This window comes from Canis aureus, chromosome 10, assembly GCF_053574225.1.
Source record: "Canis aureus isolate CA01 chromosome 10, VMU_Caureus_v.1.0, whole genome shotgun sequence".
NCBI classification, from domain to species: domain Eukaryota; kingdom Metazoa; phylum Chordata; class Mammalia; order Carnivora; family Canidae; genus Canis; species Canis aureus.
Window position 1 is genome coordinate 43,984,006 of NC_135620.1, and position 11,839 is coordinate 43,995,844.

The 11,839-nt window shown below is 36.7% G+C and overlaps 1 pseudogene; it reads right to left on the bottom strand.

Annotated features, from left to right (window-relative positions):
- Window positions 1-9,653: 9,653 nt before the first annotated feature.
- Window positions 9,654-10,122, bottom strand: LOC144321529 (large ribosomal subunit protein eL28 pseudogene; annotated as a pseudogene).
- Window positions 10,123-11,839: the final 1,717 nt, after the last annotated feature.

The following is an 11,839-nucleotide window of genomic DNA, read 5'->3' on the forward strand; positions in this document are numbered from 1 at the left end:
GTTTGTTTTGTTTTGTTTTGGTTTGGTTTAAAGATAAGCATACCCCATTGCACCATTTCCTTTTTGGATGGAGAAAGGTTTTTCCATTCGTATATACAGTGATGTAAAGATAAAAGAGTTACTAGAGATGAATTGTTTAATGGGAATACATTTTAAAAAATTATCATGCTTCACACCCTAACAAGAGTTACTTGTAAAGCTATTTCCTGCCTCCTATAAACTAATTATCCAGAACTAAAAACTACCCCACCTTAAGATTAGCTAGAAAATGAGTTAGGATACATAAATACATCATAAGAAGAATTATATTTATATTAGTCATTAGTACATAATTTAAAATATTTTAAAATTTCAATTTAGGCAAAATAATGGGATGAGTGTGTCAGTACTTAGCACTGACAATAACTACATCATATCACTTAAATCCACCTCTGTGTGTATATATATATATATTATATATATAAATATATATTATATATATATTTATCTATTTTCTCACATAGCCATAATATCATTAATATACCTAAGTTATTTCTTCAGTGGTATAAAAATCTGTTTTTAGAGTTGATTTTCTTACATAAGGTCCACTCATTGCATATGGTCCCTATGTTTCTTAAGCATCTTTTTAAATATTTAGTCTAGAATAGTGCTTCCTTCCTTTTCTTTCTCACATACTGATGACTTGCAGAAATTCGCCCAATTGTCCTGTATAATCTCCTATATGCTGGACTTGCTTCTTGTGGTATAATTTTAGTTGTTCCCTCATGCTCTATATTACTAAAGAATAGACTTCATCTAAGGCTTGATTAGAGCACAGTAAATTTTTTTTTCTAAACTTCATAGACGTGCATTTGAGTCACAATTGGAGACATATAGTGTCTGGCTCTCTCATGTTTGGCAATGGTGAATGATTATTGACCACTTCAGCTTTTCTACTAGTGTACATTCATGACAATTGTTTGGAAAATGTTTTTCATTAGACTTTGCAAAATGAGGAATTTCTCTTTTTTTTAAGATTTTATTTATCTATTGGAGAGAAAGAGAAAGAACATCAGCAGGATGAAGGGCAGAGGGAGAAGTAGGCTAGCTGCTGAGTAGGGAGCCCAAGGGGGGGTTCGATCCTGAGACTCCAAGATCACCAGAGCCGAAGACAGATGCTTAACTAGCTGAGCCACCCAGGTATCCCATGAATCTCTAATTCTAACATTCCTCATGCATTTGTTAGCTACAATTATTCAGTACAGGAAAACTGCCACTCATTGGCTAGGTCAAAAAGGGTATGATCTATGGTAGACTTCAGTTCAACCTTTCCCCAAGAACTCCCCTTTCTTTTAGTAGTGAATGGGAATCAGAGGTTGCATTCTGGATTCTTGGGGTGCTCATTGCTCTTGACTTGCCACTGCTTCCAGACACAAAATAGGCAGAACTAGTTAATTTGTATTTTTAAACAAGAAAGAGAAAATAATTTTACATTAATATTTCTAATCAATTTTAAGATGTAGGATTTTTTACTTCCTGAACTTTTTTTCCCTTAAGCCCCCAAATCCTTTTTCCCATTGACATTAACACAATTACTCGCTCACTTTATCCTACAATATACCGGTAATAGTTTAAAAATAGAAATGCTAATGTTAGTACTAAAATTAAGTCTACAGAATATAGTTTAAGATTTGTTTCCCTAATTATGAACGAGAAATGAGCATTACACACACACACACACACACACACACACACACACCAGATGCACCTTAATTTCTTTTTTTTAATGCTCTCTCCTCCTGTCTTTTGCCAATTTTTGTATTAGGAACTTGATGATTTTCCTGTCAATTAGGAGGAGTGTTGTAAATAGTGGGGATATCAAAATCCTGTGCTGTAAGTTGCAAACATTTTTCTCAGTTTAGCATTTATTTACTTATTTTTTGAAGTTGAACATAACCTCAAGATTTTATTGTCTTTGTAATAAAACAGAAGACGAAGTGTAGAACTGGATCACTTGGCCCTTTCTCTTATCTTTTCCCAGTTTAAAATGTTTGCCTGTCTTCATAGCCAGCATTCTCTTCGATCTGTATTGGGGCTCAATACATTCAAGCCTCAGCACCATCGTCTTTGTAGTTTCAGCCTCTTTCCAGAATTTTGGCTTAGCCTGTCTGCCACAACCACTCTGTTCTCTGTCATCATGACAGTTTTCTTGGGCATACAGAGAATTCATGCCTTTCTTTTGTGCTGTGTCACTTTGTGACATTGGTGCTTGACATACTTTTTATGGACCATCCAGCAAGTTTTGAGAATATCCACCACGTTTGTGGAAGTGTTATCAGCTTGGAGCAAAAGCAACTCGAGATTTTTATTTTGTCTGTAGTATTTTATGATGCAATATTTTCTGTTTTTAATTTTTATGTAGTCAGAATTATCAAGTTGTTTCTCAACTATTTCGAGATTTTGAATTAGAGGAATTTTTATCCACCTCTGGCTTATAAAAGAATCCATCCATGTTTTTTCCTACTTTGTTTGTGGTTTCTTACTCTGACCCACCTGACATTCATACAGGTGTGCAGTGTGAAGAGGAACAGATTCAGTTTTATCTTACTCCTCATATATACAAAATGCTAAGCATAGGTCTTGACTACATAATAAAAGCCCAAAGACAAGTATTTACCTTGATTTTATCATCTTATTATTATTTGCTCATTTTTCACAATCTGATTGATACTATAGATAACTGTCTGCCCGCCTAATCCACTAGGTTTTCAGTCATTAAAGGCAAGTATGAGGTATTCACATTTTTGTCCGTGGTGCCTTACCCAGTCATCTGACTCATTGATGATGCAAGTTTATTGCCTGTTGAATAAAGTCCACCTGCATTTGATACAATGATTTCCTGAGCTTTGCTGAGAGAATGTCCCACTATCTCACAACTATTGATTCATGTGCACCAAAACACGTGTGTTACTCCAACAATATAAATACATATAGTATGGGATGTCTGGATGGCTCAGCAGTTGAGCTACTGCCTTTGGCTCAGGGCGTGATCCTGGAGTCCCAGGATCGAGCCCTGTGTCAGGCTTCCTGCGTGGAACCTGCTTCTCCCTCTGCCTCTGTCTCTGCCTCTCTCTGTGTGTCTCTCATGAATGAATAAATAAAATCTTACAATAAATAAATATATATATATAGTGCTATAAATTGTTCTTTTTATAGCTTTGCACATAATAATCACTGAGAAAGGCAGCAGGACAGGGACTATCTCTTTTTGCCTCCTTTTTATCCATAAGTGTAAAATTAACATGACTTTGTCAGGCTTATAGAAAATAATATATAAATTCACCTCTAACCTGTATTTCCACTAACATAGCTGCCGGAGATAGCTTGGGCTGAAATTGCATTAAAACTCCTGAATGATTCAGTTCACTCAGTTCAATTGCTATTTAAGTATGTGCTATGCCCAGTTCATTGGGAAGGCAGTGTGGAACAAGACAACATAAAAGGCTTTCTTTCTAGTTCAATTAAAGTAAACAATGACATGGGCTCTGTTGAAATAACAACAGAACAATAGCATTAAATCCACTCCAGATATCCAAATGGGAAAAGAGTGTGTGATGCAATGCCTCAGTCTGACCAGATCATGTCTGTTCCCAACCTCCAGTACCCAGGACGGGCGCTCCTATGATGCCACCAGTGGAAGCCCTCAGCTATGTCACTGCCCAGCTAAAACTCTTCCATGGCTTCCTACTTCAGGCCTACAGCAAACAGTCCAAACTCTTAGCCTGGCACAAAAGGCTTTGGGAAGTGAAACCACACCTATTTTTCCAGCCTTGCTTTCCTTACCTTCTTTATACTTCCTATGTTCCAGTGACATGAAATTATCTCCCTGGACTCCCATTTCAATTCTCAACAGAGTGAAGAGCTTAGAAGCTCTTCACATCATTCCTGCCCTTATAATAAAACCTGAAAAACCTGAACATTACTTTTCTTAGAGCCATCGGAGAAGTGAGGTTGCAGAGCAAGCTGCGATGTGGAAAGGTGGAGAAATAGGTTCAGCCAAACATGACTAAGATCTTATCTGAGCAAAAGCCCATTGAGCCATAAACTGGTGGGAATATTTAAATGGCAATAATAAATAGTAATTTTGATGAGCTGTTGGAAGCTGAGTGAGGGCTAGCTAGAGAGTGAAAAATTCCTGAAGGCTGCAGTTTTGGAGGTTGGGGGACACACTTTCATGGACTTTACCACCAAGAAATTCACCAGGTTCTCATGGTGAAGATCTGAGAAAGGTCCCCTCAAGGGCTCTGGCAAGGGAATGGAAAGAGTAATTTCTATGAATTATGGACACATATTTATCCAAAATAAAGGCCCACATTGCAGGGGAAAAGTGTTTTTCAGAACTTTTTCCCTATTAGGGGAGAGCATTCCTCCCACTGCAGCCTCCTCTAGGCTTCCAGTCTTATCTAAGAAGATAAAAGCAGCAAATAGCAGTCCAGGTCTCAAGGATTAGATTGAGAACTCTGTAGGTAGGCAAAGAAGTAGAAGGTAGGGGCTTGGGAGGAAAGCTATGCCACGGGAAAGACACAAAAGTTACAGCCCCAAGACACAGGCTGTATAAAACAGAGATTCAATCAAAGGATTATAGAATGTTCCCCCTCCCTGTAATATATCACCACACCAAGACTGCATAGTAATTATGGACTGCAGCTGAAAAAGTAACGACACAAACTCTGTAAGGAAAAGTACTTAGGGGAAGTTCAAGGTCAAACAGGGAGACAAAAACACAGACTCTAGAGAGATTTGAAACCTCCAGCACCTATAGCTAAAGCAAATATCAGAACCAACCAAACTCCTAGCCAGCTTACATAAATCCTGATACTAAATACCTTTATACTTTAATTCCTATTACCTGGTAAAATACATCTGGCTTTTAACAACAAATTAAGAAATGCAAGAGGAAAAAAAATCTGAAGAGATAAAATAATCATCAGAATCAGAACTATATATGGCACAAATTTGGGGACTATCAGAGAAGGAATTTAAAATAACTATGATTCATATGTTAATAGTGGAAAAAGTAGGTAACATGCAAGAATACATGGGTAATATAAGCGAAAGGAGGAAAAACCAAAACAGAACCAAAAAGGAATACTAGAAATTTTTAAAAAGGATAACAGAAATAAAGAAATGCATTTGATAAGCTTATCCATAGATTTGACACGATCAAGGAAAGAATCAGTGATTTTGTAAATAAGTCAAAAGAAATTACAAACTGAAATGCAAGAGAAAGAAGAATTTAAAAAACAATGAACACTGCAGGGATAATTTCAAAGAGTGTAAGATACACATAGTTGGAAAATTAGAACAAGAAGGAAAAAAATGGAGAACTTTCCAAGTACTTTTCAAAACTGATGACAGATTCCAAACCACAGGTTCAGGAAGCTTGACAAACACAAAGAAAAATAACTGCAAACCATGTCCCCACCCCCAATGCACACACACACACACACACACACACACGATAGCACATACAGACGCCCCTAGGCATATCATATTAAAACCGCAGAAAACCAAAGACATTTAGAAAATCTTGAAAGACGACAGAGGAAAAGAGTAACAACTTACCAATAGAGGGCCGAGTATAAGAAAGACAGTGGACTTCTCATCAGAAATTATACAATGAAGAATGCAGTGAAATATTTAAAATGTTGAAGAAAAATATCACCAACTTAGAATTCTATAGCAAGTAAAATTATTCTTTACAAAAGGGAATGAGAAATAAAGAATTTCTCAGACAACCAAAAGTTGAAGGAATTCAGTATTGACAGATTTGTCCTGAAACCCAAAAAAAGTTTTCATGCAAAAAAAAAAAAAAAAGATACAGCTCAGAAATATAGAATGAAGAAGGAATAATTTTACATTTCTTATTCTTAATTGATCTAAAAATAACTGTACAAAGTCATAATAGTAACTATGTATTAGATGACTATAACACACAACTAAGTGAAATAAATGACAACAACAATATCACAAGGGAGGAATTAGGAAGACTCTGTTATAAAATACCTATACTACATGTGAAACACTGTAGTGTCATTTGAACATGGACTTAGATTGTTAAAAATGTAAATGTAAACCCTAGGGTAACAAACAATTTAAAAAAAATAATTGTAATGTTGACAGGAGATAAAGTGGAATCATTAAAATTGCTCAGTTAGGACCAGAGATAAGAGGGAAAAAAGGAAAAAAATGATAAGGGTAATGAATAGAAGACAGATACACAGTAGATATTAATGCAACTATATCAATAATCACCTTAAATGCGAATTATCTAAATATACCAATTAAAACCCAAGATTGTCAAAGTGGATAGACAACACAAAACCCAGCTTTGTTGTCTACAAGAAACCTACATTAAATACAAAGACAGAGATAAGTTAGAAGTAAAAAGATTGAAAAGAATATACCATGCCAACACTAATTCAAAAAAGTTGAAGTAGGTATACTAATTTCTGACAAATATACATTCAGAAAAAAAGATTATCAGGGATAAAGAAAAGCATTACATAATGATAAAGTCTTCAATTCTCTAAGAAGACATAACAATCCTAAATGTATATGCATCTAACAAGAAAGCATCAAAACATATAAGGCAAAAATCAATAGAACTGCAGGAAGAAATAGACAAATCCACAACTATAGTCAGAGACTTCAACATACTTTTGTCAGTAAAAGTATGATCAAGATTAAGCAGGCAGAGTATCAGTAAGCATATAGTTGACCTCAACGTCACTATCATTTGGCTTGCTCTAATTGACATTTATGGAGTACTCCATACAACAACAACAGAACACACATCCTTCTCCAGCTCATATCCACAAGTGTAGACCACATTCTGGGCCATAACGCACTCAACAAAAAAAAGCATAGAAACCATACAAAATATAATATCAGACCATTGTGGATTTTTTAAAGATTTATTTATTTATTCATGATAGACAGAGAGAGAGAGAGAGAGAGAGGCAGAGGAAGCAGGCTCCATGCTGGGAACCCGACGTGGGACTTGATCCCAGGTCTCCAGGATCAGGCCCTGGGCCAAAGGCAGGCGCTAAACCGCTGAGCCACCCAGGGATCCCCCATCATGGATTTAAACTAGAAATTAACAATAGAAAGATAGCAGGAAAATCCCCAAATATTTGGAAATCAAACAACAGACTTCTCAATAATACATGGGTCAAAGAATTCTTGGGAGAAATGTTTAAATATTTGACCTAGATGAAAATAAAAATATAATTTATCAAAATATGTGGGATGTAGCAAAAGCAGTGCTTAAAGAGAAATTCATATGAAATACACAGGATAGAATAAAGGTACAAAATCAACAATATAATCTTCCTTTTTAGGAAATCAGAGTAACTTAAGCATAAAGCAAGCAAAAAAAAAAAAAAACAATAAAAATTAGAGCAGAAATCAATGAAATTCAAAACAGGCAAACAATAAAGAAAAGCTATTTTTTTAATGATGACTAAGAAAAAAGATAAGACACAAATTAACAATATCAGAAAGAAAAGAGTTTTCATTACTCTTGATCTCAAGTACATTAAAAGGATAATAAAGGAATATTGTGAACAACTTTGTGCCCACAAATTGGATAACTTAGGTGAAATGGACCAATTTCTTGAAAGATACAAACTACTAAAACTCATGTGTGTAGAAATAGATAACTTGAAAAAACCCTATTAAAGAAATTGTCTCAATAATTAATAAACTTTCCAAAAAGAAAAGTACCAAGCTCAAGTGGTTTTACTGGTGAATTCTACAAACTTTTAAGGAAGAAATATACTGATTCTTCATAATCTGTTTCAGAAAATAAAAGCAGAGGGAAGGCTTCCTAACTCATTCTACAAGGGCAATACTGCCCTATTAAGAAAATCAGATAAAAACATTACCACAAAAAACTATAGAGGATAATTCACATAAACATAGACACAAAATCCTTAATTAAATATATTTTTTAAATATTTTATTTATTTATTCATGATAGACATATATATATATATATATATATATAGAGAGAGAGAGAGAGAGAGAGAGGCAGAGACACAGGCAGAGGGAGAAGCAGGATCCATGCAGGGAGCCCAATGCGGGACTCGATCCCGGGTCTCCAGGATTGCGCCCTGGGCCAAAGGCAGGCACCAAACCGCTGAGCCACCCAGGGATCCCCCCCATCCCCCCTTAATTAAATATTATTGGATTCAATTTGCTAATGTTTAAAAAGAGCTAAACACTACAACCAAGTGAAATTCATTCCACGAATGCAAGAAGGATTCAACATTCAAAAATCAGTTAGTGTAATCCATCACATCAACAGGCTAAAGAAAAATCATTTGATATTATCAATCAACACTCAAAAGGCATTTGACAAAATCTAACACTTTTTTATGATTTAAAAAAAAATTGTTAGAAAATCAGAATAGAAGAGAACCTTCTGACCCTGACAAAGAACAACTAACAAAAACCTACATTCCACATTATTTTTAATGGAAAGAAGCTGGTTGCTTCCTCCCTAAAGAAAAGGAATAAGTCAAGAATGTCTTCTCTCATCATTCCTATTCAATACCTAATGAAAGCCCTAGCTAGTACAATATAACAAGAAACATATATAAAAGCTATACATGTTGGAAAGGAAGAAACGAAACTATTATTTGACATAATTGCTATGTCTAAAATCCCAAAGAATCTACAAGAGAAGTCTTGAATGATTCATGGTAAAATGGCACCAAAGTTGGGTATGTGAGTATGAATTCATGTTTAGCTCAGTATTGATACAGATGGTAGAAAGTAAAAAATAGACAAAATATACAGGATGAACCTGAAACAGTGTGCCAGAAAGCAAGGGCGGGGGCATGATAATGAAAGGAATAAGTCAGAGGGACACAGGAACCAAATGAAGATGCTCCCAATGGTCAAGGCTGGAATAGTTTAAGCAACAAAATTAATGAATATTGGATTATAATATAAAGTATAAAATAAATATCCATGGGTCCATACTGATATATAGAAATAGTTGGATAAATACATAAATAAATAAATACTGATAATAAATTGCTCATGCAGAAGATTGCAAATTATTTATGTAGCTACTTCACCCTCAAGGAGGTAGAGTTTAACTCCCTACTCTTTGAACAGGGCTGTGCATGGTCACGTTCTTCCAAAACAAGAAGGAAAGAGGGGGAAAAGAGTAACAGTATAGTAGAGAAACCTGGCAAACATTGCCTAAACCATGTGATAAAGGTTAGCATCAAAAGTGATAGACATATCATCAAAACATCTACTGAAGAAAACAGACCAATTCTACACAAGGGACCTTCTACCTGACAAGTACACCTGGAAAGCTTTAACATCATAGAAAACAAAGAAAAACACTGTAACAGTCAAAAAAGAACCTAAGGAAACATTATGTCTAAATGCAATGTAATATCCTGGATTGGGTCCCAGAACAGAAAAGACATTAGTTCAAAATTATGGAAACTGGAATAAAGTATTGACTTTAGTTAACAAGGTGTCAATACTGCTTCATTAATTGTGACAACTTTATCATTGTAATGTTAAGATATTAATAACAAGGGAATCTGGATATGGGGTATAAAGTGGAATCTCTCTGCACTATTTTTTTAGGTGGTTGATATCTTTACTGCTTTGGAGGTGGGAGGGCAGGTGCTCAGGAGCTTTTGGTGGGGTAGGGCCTCCTTCCTCTTCACCATCACAAGCTTCTGGCTGCACAGGATGGCACTGGCTCTGCAAATTGTAGCCATGAAGAGATCTGGGCTGTAAATGTTCTTGTGGATCAGGTGCTAGATGTTGCCGAGGGCAGCCCCAGCATCCTTGTTAATGGTGGTCTTCATGTAGGAGGTGGTAGGCTTTTGCTGGGGGGGATCTGCGCTTCGTGACCACCACTACATCTTTGTCCCCCCCACCCCCCGCCCGCAGCTCCATACCCACAGTTTTGCAGTGAATCAGCCCATTGTTGCAGAAGGAGTTGTGAGCCTTCGGGTGACTGGGCTCAGTGCTGTATGTCTGCTTGTTCCCCTTGACCAGGAAGCCTGCGCAGTTCCCCATGACCCTCCATTGGTGGGCAGGCATGGCGGCAGCTCCTCTCGCTGCACCAGCGTGAGATAGCCTCTCTATATTATTTTCAGTTTTTCTGCAAATCTAAAATAAAAGGCTTATTTAAAAATACATCTTAGTTGAATCATTATGTTGTATACCTGAAACTCATATAACGGATGTATGTTAACTATACTTCAATTAAATATATTTTTTTCTTTAACTGTCACTTTTATGGTAACATTATGTTGCTCTTATCTCTCCTTCTCATTATGATGTTTTCTTGGCCAGGCATAAGCCTACTTCTCCATCTGTCAAAACACTAAGACTTCTATAAAGTCATCTTCAACCTCTCCAGACAGTGTTCTAGTTTCTCCTCCTGATGCCAGAGCAATTACCACAATGCAATCATGTGCTCACCTCTTCCCACACTGAGTTCTCTGTGGCCACCACATCTCATTATTCTAACACTGCACTAGCGAAGTGCTGACCACAATGAAAGCACTCAACTAATGTGTGTTGCCTAAATGAAAGGTCGTGTTAGTAATGCCTTTGAATTTTTAAACAAGTTTACACACATTATTTTGTATGTTCATCCAATCTCTGTGTGTGTTTAGAGGCCACTATTTTTGCCATTTAAAATGAGTAAACTGAGACTCAGAGTCAAACTTACCCAACTTAACACAACTCAAAAGCAGTGGAAAAGCTTTTTATCCCAGCTTACACAACTCAAAAGCACTGGAAAAGGTATTTATCTCCTTTTTATGACTCTACATCTACTTTCCCCTCCCATGTAGAGATAAACTGGGGCTCTTCACCTGGTTCGTGTCCTGGCTCTGTCCACTGCTCTCCTCTCTGATGCTGGGCAAGTCACAATATCTAGGTGTACTTCAAAACCCTCACATATTTTAATGGAAACTAATGTTAATGTTTACCTCAGAGTTTTGTGAGGATTCATGACACAATGTTTATATAGTAACTGACACTTGGTAAGAGCTCATTATTTTTCTCTATTATTACTAAGAGTATAATGATTTTAGACTCAACCAATCAGCGTCACTGAAATGCAAAAAAAGGGTGGGGAGGGCCACATTCTATCTGCTCTATTTGGGCCAACACAAAGGTCTTTTTTTTTAAGTTATCCTCCCATTTAGAAAACAAGTCCAATGGCAAAGAACCAGCCTCTATTTGAGATGGCCATTTGGACCGGACCACATGACCTCGAAGTTCCTTTCTGCACACACTCTTCCATATTCTTTATTTCCTTTGCGGTCCCTCAAGTATTGTAGCCTACAATATCAAAGGTTCAATAAAGGTTGGCTGACTGAGGCTTTCAAACTCCCAACACAATCACTTTCATGTTGCCGACTTTGATTCAATTTGTGATTTATGGGCATATGGAGCGTTTCGCATCCCAGAGTTTCCTCTTTTGAGTCATGATTTGCAAATGGATATAATAACCCATAAACTGATATCAGCATCCAAACAGAGCCATCCAACTCCAGTAATGAATGGCCTTTGGAGTGAAAAGGCACCAGCCCATTAGGAAGGGCTCAAACAGCAAGCACGCCAGTGTGAACAGCCGCCTTCATAAAGTCAGGGTTTCTCAGTTCATTCCCCACATTCTGTCCATTCTAAGACATTGTGTGTGACGAGCGCCTAATGCAATCGGACTCTCGCTCTCCTTTGGCAAGCAGGCCTGCAACAATAGACTAAACCTCAGCCCTGCCAACCCCAAACAGGCATGCCAGTC